Source organism: Eleutherodactylus coqui, chromosome 11 (genome assembly GCF_035609145.1).
Source record: "Eleutherodactylus coqui strain aEleCoq1 chromosome 11, aEleCoq1.hap1, whole genome shotgun sequence".
Classification (NCBI taxonomy): Eukaryota; Metazoa; Chordata; class Amphibia; order Anura; family Eleutherodactylidae; genus Eleutherodactylus; species Eleutherodactylus coqui.
Window position 1 is genome coordinate 8,046,047 of NC_089847.1, and position 11,874 is coordinate 8,057,920.

An 11,874-nucleotide genomic window follows, 5' to 3' on the forward strand; every position below is an offset into this window, starting at 1 on the left:
TATCTATCTATCTGGGTTATTGCATACAGTCTATCTATCTATCTATCTATCTGGGTTATTGCGTACAGTCTATCTATCTATCTATCTATCTATCTGGGTTATTGCGTACAGTCTATCTATCTATCTATCTATCTATCTATCTATCTATCTATCTATCTATCTATTTATCTATCTATCTATGACATCAGGAAATGAGAGAATTAGATTCCGTACGTAAAATTTGAACGCTAATTCTTTGGCGCTTTGAATTGAATAATCGAGTTGGGACCCATTAACTTTTCCTATTTATGACATAATCAATGCTCGTGCAAATTTCAAGTTTCTATGACATTGGGAAGTGAGAGAATTAAATTCCGTACGTAAAATTTGGACGCTAATTCTTTTGCGCTTAGAATTGAATAATCGAGTTGGGATGAGACATAAGGCCTTGCCCATAAGCATTCCCCAACCTCCAAGAACTGAACCTACCTACCTGAATGAGATTTTGTAGGCCGCTGCTTCCCCCTTGCGGGCTAAATAAAATAGCCGTTGGGTGGAACATACAATTTATCCGGCTGCTGTGGCTTCTTAGGAAGATATCCTAGTACTTGTTTACCCACTTCCAACTCCAATGGTAATTGGCTGGCGTGCTCTAGTGGTTCCAAGCTGTACGTGTCATAATAGAGCCTTAATGACATCACAATGCAGCTTTATAGAACATGTTGGGGCATGTTCAAGGGCGTCCGATGTTGATGACATCAGTGATGACATCACAATAGCAGGTGGCTTACTTATTCGATCTACGTGGGGGGGGGGGCGTAACTTTCGACGACGCTCGCGAGCCATTTATCGTAGGATATTTGTACTATGCCTATAATCTTCCCAGGAGTGTACTTAACAACTTCCCAAAGTTTCATGGCGATCGGATGAATGGTGTAGTAGCGCATAAAGGACAAACAGACACGCACGCAGACACGCACGCACGCAGACAGACATACATTCAATTTTATATATATAGATGGAGCGTGCTGGTATAACCTGGGTGTCTCCTGTATATAATTATATATGTACAGCTGGTATAAGTTATACATCTCCCTGTATATAGTGATATGGACCATGCTAGTATAACCTGGATATCTCCTGTATATAATTATATATGTACAACTGGTATAAGTTATACATCTCCCTGTATATAGTGATATGGAGCATGCTGGTATAACCTGGGTATCTCCTGTATATAATTATATATATACAGCTGGTATAAGTTATACATTCCCTGTATATAGTGATATGGAGCATGCTGGTATAACCTGGGTATCTCCTGTATAAAATTATATATGTACAGCTGGTATAAGTTATCGATCTCCTGTATATAGTGATATGGACCATGCTGGTATAAACTGGATATCACCTGTATATAATTATATATGTACAGCTGGTATAAGTTATACATCTCCGTGTATATAGTGATATGGAGCATGTTGGTATAACCTGGGTATCTCCTGTATATAGTTATATATGTACAGCTGGTATAAGATATACATCTCCTGTATATAGTGATATGGACCATGCTGGTATAACCTGGGTATCACCTGTATATAATTACATATGTACAGCTAGTATAAGTTATACATCCTGTATATAGTGATATGGAGCATGCTGGTATAACCTGGGTATCTCCTGTATATAATTATATATGTACAGCTGGTATAAGTTATACATCTCCTGTATATAGTGATATGGAGTATGCTAGTATAGCCTGGGTTTCTCCTATATATAATTTTATATGTACAGCTGGTATAAGTTATATATCTTCCTGTTTATAGTGATATGGAGCATGCTGGTATAACCTGGGTATGTCCTGTATATAATTATATATGTACAGCTGGTATAAGTTATACATCTCCCTGTATATAGTGATATGGAGCATGCTGGTATAACCTGGGTATCTCCTGTATATAGTTATATATGTACAGCTGGTATAAGATATACATCTCCTGTATATAGTGATATGGAGCATGCTGGTATAACCTGGGTGTCTCCTGTATATAATTATATATGTACAGCTGGTATAAGTTATATATCTCCCTGTTTATAGTGATATGGAAAAATGATTCTTCATGCGGATGGAAAATCACAGCATGCTCCATTTTCCTGCGGTTCCTGCACGCATGGCTTCCATTGAAGTCAATGGAAGCCGTACGACCCGTGGTCCATCCGCAATTGACATTTCAGACGGGCCACGGATTCCACAGAAAAAGCGCAGCACTTTAAAAAAAAATCTGCATATCCAATGACGAGCCGTGCGGACCATCAGCAGTGCAGATTCAAGATTCAGAAAGCAGGTACGTGCTTAGTAAAGTAATCCACCTGTACCATATCTTATACCCATCACCCCTCTGTATGGGGGTGTAATGAAGACAAATTCTCTATAGATGTTAATATATTTATTATTAATGCATGAAAGATGTTCCCATCAGGCAGTGAATAGAAAGGAGCAGATGATGGTCATTCCGCTCTTCAGGCCTTGGCTTACTTTTGTGGTGTTTTTGGAAATGCAGGTGAAGATCACACATAGGTGACGCTTTCCTGGATTCCGCTTACTTTTGTGGTGTTTTTGGAAATGCAGGTGAAGATCACACATAGGTGACGCTTTCCTGGATTCCTACAACATGCCATGTTCAGCCTTTGGGCCCTCAGCTGCTTGCAATCTTAGCTGCTTCCTTCTGTCAAGTCCGATGGTTGCTGCAGCTGCTTTCTTCATTAGCAGCTTCCTTTTGTCATCGTCACCACATTGTAGATGAGATATCCAGATGGTTACATAGCAAGTAAGGTTGAAAGAAGTCCTTCGATTTCAACCTTTCTTGCTATGTTGTCCCAGAGGAAGGCGAAAACCCCCTGAGGATTGTTGGTTTGTCCTCATGTTAGGGGAGAAAATTCCTCCCTGACCCCAAATATGGCGATCGGAATAAGTCCCTGGGTTGTTGAAGCTCGAATCTACCTGGATGTTAAGTGGTGGGTGTTCAATGGTGTTGGTAAGTCTGGTATATAGGAAAATCCCATATACCACTAAGTTGAGCACTTAGTTTACTTTCTTCTTGAATGGCCTCCTGGCAAATAATTGGGCCATCCAAGATTGGGTCTCGATGGTGTCAATGGTGTCAATAGGATGATACTGGTGAGACCACTCCGGACACAAAAAGCTGAATTCTTTGAAGATTTTTTGCTCTTCAGCGCTTATTTTGTTCCGTTTTTCCTTATAGCATAGCGTTCGCTTTATATTCTGTTTAACAGAAGCCGCTGTCATTATTGGCGGTGGTACGACTCTCCTGGCTTCTACATCTTCCCAGTTGATGTTGGAAAAATATGGATGTTTCCTCACATCTCCTTCTACTCCTAGCCGAAGGTGCTGATCTTTATGCAGCAGCCCTTGTAAGATGTTCAGAGTGTCAGGAGTCAGTGACTTTGGGTAGTGTGGAGTATATTCGAGGATGGCAAGCTTCGTGGCATTGGCATTTTGTCCATTAAAAGGAACCTTAGATGTGTACATCTGATACATTATCACGCCTATGGCAAAATAATCGACCCCCTGTCCGTGGTCCTGGCGCCTCACCACTTCTGGGGCCATGTATTGAAAAGTTCCTATACACCGTCCTTTGGTCTTTCCATTTGCATCCATCTTTGCAGCAATACCAAAGTCTGCTATTTTAACATGGCCATCTGCACAAAGAAGGATGTTTCCTGGCTTCAGATCCCGGTGTATGACGCCTTTCGTGTGCAGGAACTGCGCACCACAGATCACTTCTGATGTGATAAATTGTATTGTGGTGTGATCAATATGACTGTTCTTACGCATGAACTTTAACAGGTCCCCTCTGGTGGCCAATTCCATCACATAGTAGACACATTCTGCTGTGTGGAAGGCGGCCAGGCCGTGAATCAGGTGAGGGCTCTCGTGGGTTCGTCTTAAGATATTGCGCTCTACAAAATTGGGCGCACGCCTCGTGAAATACTGTTTGTTCGTCACTTTAATGGCAACACATTCCTTGTGGATGGTATCTGTTGCCAAATAGACTTTTCCAAAGGTACCTTCTCCCAGTGTCCGATGGAATGTGAAGGACTGTAATTTGAGGGGTACCGTGGCAGGTGTTACCTCACCAGGTTGTTCAGGTTTCTCCATACAGTTGTTGCTTGGTATGGGTTCCTCATAATGGCTACTGCCACTCTGAGAGGTGTTGGTAGATTTGTGGAGCTCTTCTGATACCTCATCTGCTAGAGAGCAGGAATCAGAGCTGTAGTCACTACTGCCGCTCTGGGAGGTTTGGATGGTTTTGTGCAGGTCATTGCTGCTTGACTCCGTAGATCTACACTCTTCTCTCTCTGTATTAATGGTAGTGCCTGTATTTTCCCCTTTATCATCGTCCTTTTCTTTCCCTTTAGATGATTCATTGTCTGTTTATAGGAAACAACGAAACACGTGTTAATATGTATAACAATTATTACAGTCTTGATGTCTAGCCCACAGCAACACGTATTCATATGTAGTCAGATCACGGAACATAAAACTGACACTATATTCACTAAAGTGTAAAACCCTAAACAAAACCTAAATACTGTCTTGTGTCTGCAGCTCTAGTGTGGATCTATGTGTTTCTATGGTTATAGACTATATCACTTCCCATGAACATTCCTAGTTACTTCCTCCTACCTCTACTGTTAATGTGACTGGGCCCTGGCATTTCACAAGAAGCTCTTTGGCTATTCTTGGTGTTTTGGGAGTTTTCCAGTCCATCTACTCCAGCTTCCTCGATCTTTGCTTCTTCATTATCTCCTACTTTACTCTCCAGTTGTTCTTCTCCATTCTGTTCATCCTCTGCATTATAATGCTGGATGAGCAGAGCTACGAGGTTCTGGATTTGGTCATTAATGTAATCGTACTCTGCCAGAATTTCCAACTGAGTAGCATTGTTCTGGGCACACAGATCTTCAAAGCTGTGGATCAGGTCATTAAGACGATGGTGTTCTGCTCGTATTTCCTGTTCCACAAAGCCGTCTGTCACCAGTTCTGCCTCCTCATTGTTGGTCTCGATGTTTTGGTTGTTCTCTACATCGTTCTCTCTTTTCTGCTCTTCAGATGACACGTTGGCTGTTAAGACAAAATGTATAGTTATATGATAAGGAGTCAAATCAGGAAACCTGAAACCTGCTTTATACATAAGGATAAGAGAAAGGAGACTGATGGCAGGTTATACATCTCCCAGAAAAATAAGCTCTATGGCGCCCCCGCAAGGTGCCCTTCCCCTATCACCCACATTGGTAGAGGACCATGCATCTGCATTTTGGGCTGGTTTATATTGTACCAAAGCCTATTAGCTTATCACTTTTATCATGACTTCCAGAGAATCCTGAGCACTTTCATTACTACACATTCCCTTTGCACCCCCTTCTTCCATTATCTCTAGCAGCTACTTCCTATATTATTGGTGTCCTTTTGGCAATAGCTATAACCATAATTATTTTATATTATATGAAAATTACATGATATCCTACCTTTGGTGTCATCCATATCGGTACCACTGGGCTGTGGGAGTTCCTCCTCCATGTTTAGCCCGCTGGGTGTTGGGAGTTCCTCCTCCATCATTATCCCGCTGGGTGTTGGGAGTTCATCCTCCATGATTATTCCACTGGGTGTTGGGAGTTCTTCAGCACTTCTCTCTTCTTGGATGGAAGTGCAGCGCCTCATACACCCAGTAAACCTCACCCAGGTTTTTCGCAAGCGTGCTAAGAACCGGTTCTTTCTTGGTTTCTTAGCTTTACTTGGCTCGTCCTGGCCATCAAGGCCATTGTTCTTCTTTTCAGGAATGTGCTCGATCTTATCAGCTTCTTCCTGTAAAAGGTTGGTCTTCTTTTTTGCCTTCATTTTTTCACAAAGGCGAAAATATAGAAAATCTAGAAATCCGTGGGGATTGACGCTCTCACTTATTCTCTGCTAGCTGCAGCAAGTGAATGCAACAATTCTGACCCGTGCACCTGTATAAGAAGGCTTGTGCCATTGTGATGTCATAACTGCCATTGTGATGTCATCTTCTCAGCATTGTGATGTCATCAACTGCCTTTAGGAACATTCTAGAACATGTATAGACATGTTTATATGTATAAGATTGATTTTCCTGCTGATCACAGCTGTTAACCCTTTAAATACCACAATCAGAATTCAGGGATCACTAACGGCTTCCCCACGAGCGATGAGATTGAGGGGTGCCATTAGATTACCATGGCCATCGAGGGCCTTCCGAATGCCCTCAAGGCTGCCATTGCCATTGCAGATTACCGATTATCATATTGCGGTATAGTGTAATACTATGGTATTGCATCATGCTGCATGAGTGATCAAACCACCACAAGTTTATTTTCCCTATGGGGACTAAAAAATGCAAAAAGTTAATTTAAAAGAGTTTTATTAATCATACAAAAAAATTAAAGGTAAATTTTTTTTTTAAATTGCCATATTTATAATATAAAAAATCCAAATAAACCCCCCACCCCAAATTTGGTATTGCTCACATAGGTCAGAAACAATCCCGAAAACTCAAAATATGCACTGTAGCAATTTGCAACTGATTTTATTAGCTACATCGCTCCTCCTTACCTTAGAAAACATGGCGCTGTCAGCACACCCTGGCATAGGCCCTCTGGCAGCCTCTAGTGAGCACCGAGCTGATGCTCAGGTGACTCTACTTCTACATCACCTGATCAGCGGCTCGGCGCTCACTAGAGGCTGTCGGGCTGCATTGGCAGCGCCATGTATTCTCAGGTGAGGGGGGAGTGATGTAGCTACTAAAATCAGCTGTGGATACCTACGGTGTGGATTTTGATGCAAGTTTGTACGCAGAAATGCTGTTGAATTTCCCACTAAATTTTCAGCAGCATTTCCGCTCCATAGAAACACATCCTTAAGATATGGTTGCATGGGCCATAAATGCTGCAGATTTACCAATGTGTAAAATCTGCAGCAGATATAGCTTGTGTGCACATACTCTTGGACATTGTGGGAGTGCAGTGTACAGGATGGCCTGCAGAGGGTGTTAGACAGCCATTCTGATACTTGCAGACCGAAAACACCTATGGGTGTGGCATGAAAAAAAGATAAAAGGAGCAGTTCCTACCACACTCAGGGGGAAGTGACAGCTTAGCTAAACTGGAAGGGCTGCAAGCCTGAGGTCCAGTGTGGAAGAGTGTGAGGTGGTGTGAAGATGCCACATCAGGAGCCTGAGGTCCGTGATGACCAGTTTGGGCCTGTCACTTTGTCTGTAAAAGGAGGATGCCCTCTAGACGCCCTGTAGGGTTTAGTGACGGTGACCCTGTGGGTTATGAACTCTGGACATTTGTATGCTGTTGTGTACTATACAAGTTTGCTTTGCTGTGTGCAATAAATGCTGGCAGTTTTAAAGAAGGTAAGTCTCTTGGAGCCTTTATACGCCGATGTCCAGACCGAGAGATCGTCGATCCGCAGGCGAGTAACTCTGGCTTGCCACAACATACATCTGCACGCTGTAGGAGTACAGTGATGAAAGTGGTCAGCAGGGCGCTTGAGAGTAGGCTTCATGTCAGGCCATCGTCCGCTCCTGATGGCAGCTATCCTTGTTAGTGGAAACGGCGCAACACCCCCCCTTACAAATACACAACTTTTTGTGTTATGGATCAAAACTGCCCGTTCCATTCTGTGAGAGGGTTAACAAAACGCAGCGAATCCCCGTGAAGTCAGGAGACGAGGCAAAAAAAAAATGACATCGGTCGGTCTGACTTACTTTTTTTTTTTTGCACATGTTAAAAACGCAGTGAATATGTTCGCAAAAATACCCGCAAATGCAAACTAAATACACCGTATAATTCAGTGAAAACTGTCACGCACCCAAACCGCGTGTACCCGCGTGCCCGGAAGATCGCCGTATGTTCGCTTGGAATTTTCAGTGTCTGTACAACTGCTGCAGTTTTTTTGCCGCGGATTCGCGCACGAAGTTGCCCATTGATGGGATCTGCAGGAAAAAGTGCGCCAGAAATGTGGATTTTGGGCGGATCTGCCATGTGAACGTTACCTAAATGCTGGCGATTTTCTGCTGTGAAAACTGCGTACATTTACAACCTGCATGAAGGCACCCGAAGAGGGGTTGTCCCACCACATTAACTATCCCCCAGTGCTGAGACCCCCACTTATCCTGAGCACAGCATGGCGGTCGCACGTGCATCGCATCTCCACTCATTTCAATGGGACGGCCGGAGACGGCCGAGCGCTTATCTCAGTGTGGACTGTCTATGGCGGTGGCCCGACTCTCCTCTGCTGTTGGATTTCAACTTGCCCGATCTGTTGGTGCTCATTCACACAGGCGTATTTCCGTATGTATGCTAACCGCGTGTTTCACGGACAGCAAACAGACCCATTACAGCCAATCAGGATATTCACAAAGGCGTGAAAAAAAAACGCAGCTTGTCTTATTCTGGCCCGCATCCCCGACGGGAATCGGATGTGAATTGTCACCGACCGGCCGTGAAAAGCTGAGATAGGAAGCCCCCTTTAATCTGAATGAACTGCAGATACTTCATCACCGCGGTCTCCAACGAGCGTCTCACCAGCCGTCACTACAACTCCCACCAGGAGACCACCGCCCCGTCTGCATAGACGGAATTGGATGTTCTGTCACTAATTTATGCTAAACACATAGGTGTAATTCCTGTTGATGTCCACCATGTGGCGCTATAACTCCGCAGTAAGGGGAGATCTCATCCTTAATTATGGAGAGCTAACCCTTAGTAATGATCAGATTAAACTGCATGAAACGCATCTAATCCTAAGTGTGTCCTGTGGGCCGCGTGAGATGTGCCAGCGTGTGCGTATATTAGTACTACTACTCCCATCAGCTTGTTAATATCGCCACAACGCTCCATGTGTATCAACCGCAGAGTTATACCACACGGCGCTGCAGTAGTGTTCCCGTGCTCCGTCTGTGGGTTGGAGTGTGCCAATGGGCGAGCATGGCAGCCTGGTCTGCCACGTATATAGGTGCCTATCAAGCCCTGCCTGAGACAACATCACAAATCACTGTATACTGCAATACTGAAGTATTGCAGTATATAGTACAAACAACCACATGATCACAAGATCAAGTCCCACATGGGGACTAAATAAAAGTGTATTTACTGCATATATTAAATCCCCATAGTCTATATTGATGTGTATAATGCGCCAAACTAAGACACGCTGCGGTTTTTTCACAGGTGTGAGCGGCCAATAGAAATCAGTGAGCTGTTATCACCATGTATTCTGCGCGTGAAAAGCATGTGTGTAATACTTGGGCGCCATCCGCCGTGTCAATGAGCCCTTAATAAAGTTTTTTTTTAACAGTAAAAAAAAAAAAAAGTTAAAAGTAAGGCCGGCTGTACACAAACGGGTTTGAATTGCGAAATCCACGATCGTCTCCCGTTTGGATGATCCCTGGCATTCTGCACCAATTCACACCAATAGAGCATCCGCATGTGTGCTGACACAAGTGGACAGCGGCTGCGTTTTTCAGCTTGCGGGAAAAAAAAATCACAGCATGCTCTATTTTTGCGGGGATTCCGTGTGGACAGCAGCTTCCATTGAAGTCATTTGACAAGCACAATTGACATTGTGGTGGAAAGGTCGCTGATTCCGTGTAAAAAGCAGCAGTGTAAAAATAAAAATCTGTACTGCGCATGTAGGATGGCGAGCCGTGCGAACCATCTGCAGTACAGAAGAGAAGACGAAATGTCAGGTATGCGCGGACGCCAGCCAAGCACAGGGGCAGATTCCACTACGGGCTCCTGCGTGCAGAATTCGACCCGGTCGTGTGCCGCCGGCCTGAAACAAAAAATACATTCCCATTTCCCCCAAAACATACGAATAAAAAGTGATCATAAAGACGTATGTTTCCCAAAACCGTAATAATAAAAACTAGAGCTCACCCCGCAAGAACCGAGCCCACAGCGCGCAATCGCCGAAAAAATAGGAAAGAAATATTGGCAACAAGAAGCAATTTGGGTTTAAGAAAAAGTGTTTTATTTTTTAAAAATTGAAAAACATTTTTAAAAATTTGGTCTCACAGTAACCGTAGTGACCCATTTTTACTGCACTGTGAACTTTAAACTAAACACCAAAAATGGCGCAATTGCATTTATTTTTTATTTTCCCCGACTTAAATTTTTTTTCTATACAATAAATAATACCATTCAAGTATCTTTCTGCTGAAGCGGCGCGCCGCAGTCAGCTTAATACAACGCTGGAGCTCCAACTAACGTGTCCGAACGCACAACTCGCCGTTCCTCCGCACGGATGGGATATAACAGGAGACGGCCAGTTCTAGCGCCATTGTGTCTAAGAGAAACATAAAGAGTCAGCGGGCAAAAGAGCGCAAAACTTGTATCACTGAGCAGCGGAAAAACATCTCCTGGTCAGATGGATCTAGATTCCTGTTGCCCCGTGCTGATGGGAGGTCAGAATTTGGCGCAAGCGGCATTTATCGCTGACCCCTTCCTGTCAGCAGGTCAGAACATGTCAGCACTGCCATCTAATCTGCAGCAACTACAAGAATCTTCCTTTCTGCAGGGGCCGGTATTCCTGCAGAACGATGTCATCACTGGGAGTGGGATCTTTGCCACGAGGAACTGCTGCGGATCTGAAGGTCAAAGCAGTCCAACGCTGCTAGCTGGGGGTCTCTAATAAAGGGGCTGTTCAACACAACATTTTGCGCCTCCTGCTGCTCTTTTGCCGAGGGCCCTGTGTTAATAAAAAGAGGAATGTTCCACTTGGATGCTCATAACTCTGCCCCCCGGGGACGGGTCCTGTGCGATGCAGCCAGACGCGCGGCTAATCCCAGGGGCTACTCCCAGGTTTTCTCTCTGTTACATCTTCTGGGCTCTTGCTTCAATTTGCTTTAGTTTTGGTAAGATGTACTTTTGGCTATTCTGGAGGGTTTGCAGGCGTCGTATGTCCGCTGCAGCTCACTGCAAAGGATGAAGGACCCAGAGTCACCCGCAGCCATGCTACCAGGACAATATTACACCCCTTCTGCCCAATAGTCCTGCATAAAGTATACGGGGCGCATACAATCACCTGTGTGTATATAGTGCATCACCTGCGATCGGGATCTGTCCCCAATCTATACTCGCCTTGAGATCGGTCCCTACCGGGGCTCACAATCTATACTCCCCTATTACCATGTGTTTGCAGTGTGGGAGGAAACCCATTCAAACACGAGGAGAACATACCTACTCCGCCATCTTGGATTTCAGCTGCTAAATTAAGTTCAACCAGTTTGATCCGCCAAAATCGGGGGATCAAACTGAACCAAGATCACAGGCTAAACGGTGTTGGTGCAACGCTCTACTACTTTATCTTGGATCAACTCTTGTGGATCTGAGATCAAAAGTTTGGTGCAATAGCCCAAGATCATAGCTTTTATATCATTAGAGCTGCTGACCCTAAAGGGGTTGTCCAGTTGTAAAATATTGCTGGCCTAGCCTTGGGAGAGGCCTCAACTGTAAATCGGTAGGGGTCCACCCCCCAGGACCCCTGCCACTAGCTGTATACCAGATCAATGCACTCCAACCCAGCAAACGACTAACTGGTGAGGGTCCTGGGCAGCAGACCCCACCTTTAAACTGTAACCTTCACCACTAGGGGGGGCTCATCATACAGACTTCAGTTCAATATAATCTGTATGTAAGAAGTGCCCCCTAGTGGTAGCTGCAGACCCGCTCTTATAATGGGCTTGTGTAGCCTATAATCAGATAATAATCTGCTCCAAATTAGTAGTTTTCCTGGCCAATGCAGAGGAGACGCCTGTCCAGAGTAACTACAGTACCACGAGCCTATGGATG